Consider the following 2,219-nt stretch of genomic DNA (forward strand, 5'->3'; position numbering starts at 1 on the left):
TATAATAACCTTTGTTCTGGCACCTTTTCAAATGCTATTTTGGAAATCCAAGTGCAATCAAGTCTATAGGTTCCCATTTTAATTAGGTTGCTCCTTTCTTCCTAAAAAACTAAGAAATCAGTCAAATATGATTTTCCTTCCATAAAACCATGTTGACCCTGCATGATTTATAGAACACAAAACAGTACAGGAACAGGCTCTTAGGCCCACCATGTCTGTGCCAACCATGATTCCATTCTAAACTAATCACATCTTTCTGCAAGTGCTCCGTATCCCTCTATTCCCTGCCTGTTCAGGTGTCTGTCTATCTAAAAATCTCAAACATTGGTACTGAATCTGCTTCTACCAACCCTTTGGCAGCGCATTCCAGATATTTACCACCTTCTGTATAAAAAAACCTTTTCCCCTCATTGACCGGAACTGCACATACCACCCCAAATGTAGCCTAACTGACGTTTTATACAGTGGCAACATGACTTGCCAACTTTTAGACTCAACACCCCGGCAATTTCTTGACTACCTTATCCACCTTACCACCCTCTGGGGAGGAAGCGCCCCAGTGGTGTTATTGCTGGAATGTTAATCCAGTGACCCAGGTAATGTTCGCAGAACCCAGATTCGAAACCTGCCACAGCAGATGGTGGAATTTGAATTCAATAAAAATCTGGAATTAAGAGTCTAATGATAACCACAAATCCCCATTGCTAATTATCAGGAAAAGTCCATGTGGTTCGCTATTGCCCTTTAGGGAAGGAAACTGCCAACTTTACCTGACTTCGCCTACATGTGATTCCAGGCTCACAGCAACGTGGTTGACTCTGAACTGCCCTCTGGATAATGAGGGATGCAAAATAAATGGTGGCCCAGCCAGTGTCACCTCCATATAATTAAAAAGTCCACTTGTTTTGCCACTTTCAGTGAGTTATTGACTTGCATCCAAGTCCCTCTACATATCAATCCTCTGAAGGATCCTGTCATTCACTATATACTTGCCTCTTGCATTTAACATCACAAGATGTATCACCTCACACTTGTCCAGATTAAACTCCTTCTGCCATTTCTCCATCCAACTTTCAAACTGACCTGTACCCTGCTCTATTCTTTAACAACCTTCCTCGCTATCCATAACACTACCAATTTTCATATCATCCACAAACATACTAATCAGGCCACCTACATTTTCATCTAAATCATTAAACGCAGAGGTCCCAGCACTAATCCTTCTGGAACACCACTGGTCACAAACCTCCAGTCAGAAAAAGCATCCCTCCAGAACTCTGACTTCTATGACCAAGCTAATTTTATATCCAACTTACTAGCTCACTGTGGATCCCATATGATCTAATATTCTGGACAGCCTATCATGAGGGACCTTATCAAATGCTAAATCCACGTAGACAGTCTTCACTGTCCTAGCTTCATCAATCATCTTTGTCATTTCCTGAAAAAAGGCTCAATCAAATTTGTGAAATAAGACCTCCCCTGCATAAAGCCATGCTGACTATCCCTAATTATTCCTTCTTTTCCAAAAGAGAGTAAATCCAATCCCTAAGAATCTTCTCCAATAATTTTCCTACTACTGATGTAAAGGTCATTGTCCTATAATTCCGTGGATTATCCCTGTTGGCCTTCTTAAACAAAGAAACAATATTTGATAACGCAGTCCCTCACTACCATAAATTTTGCAGTCAAGCATTCTGCATTTGGGGACATCGCAGGTGTCAGCACACCCAAAGTGCAATGGGATAGCCTCGTCCTGGGAGAACTGCCTTGTTGATCATGGTATCTCCCCTGCCAGGTAAGTATTTTAAACTTTCTGAAGAAGGGTCTAGGCCTGAAACGTCAGCCTTCCTGCTCGGCCTGCTGTGTTCATCCAGCTCTGCTCCTTGTTATCTCAAACAATATTGGCTACTCTCCAGTCTTCTGGGACCTTGCCTGTGGTAAAGAGGATACAAAGATCTCTGTCAAGGCCCCAGCAATCTCCTCCTTTGCCTCTCTCAGTATCCCGGGATAAATCCTATCCAGCCCCAGGGACTTATCTTTCTTAATGTTTTTCAACACACACACTGCCTCCTTTCTAATTTTAATATGCCCTAGAATATCAACATATTGCTCCCTAATCCTACTACCCCCCATGTTCTTCTCCTCGGTGCATACCAATACAAAGTACTCATTAAGGACCTTGCCCACTTCCTCTGGGTTCTTGCATACATTCCCTC

The 2,219-nt window shown here is 42.5% G+C and overlaps 1 non-coding gene across 1 annotated transcript; it reads right to left on the reverse strand.

Annotated features, from left to right (window-relative positions):
- Nucleotides 1-1,638: 1,638 nt before the first annotated feature.
- LOC125448393 (U1 spliceosomal RNA) lies at nt 1,639-1,806 on the reverse strand. Its single transcript, XR_007246701.1, has one exon. It is a non-coding gene; the product is annotated as a U1 spliceosomal RNA (small nuclear RNA).
- Between the last annotated feature and the right edge of the window lie 413 nt (nt 1,807-2,219).

This window comes from Stegostoma tigrinum, chromosome X (genome assembly GCF_030684315.1).
Source record: "Stegostoma tigrinum isolate sSteTig4 chromosome X, sSteTig4.hap1, whole genome shotgun sequence".
In the NCBI taxonomy this organism is placed as follows: Eukaryota; Metazoa; Chordata; class Chondrichthyes; order Orectolobiformes; family Stegostomatidae; genus Stegostoma; species Stegostoma tigrinum.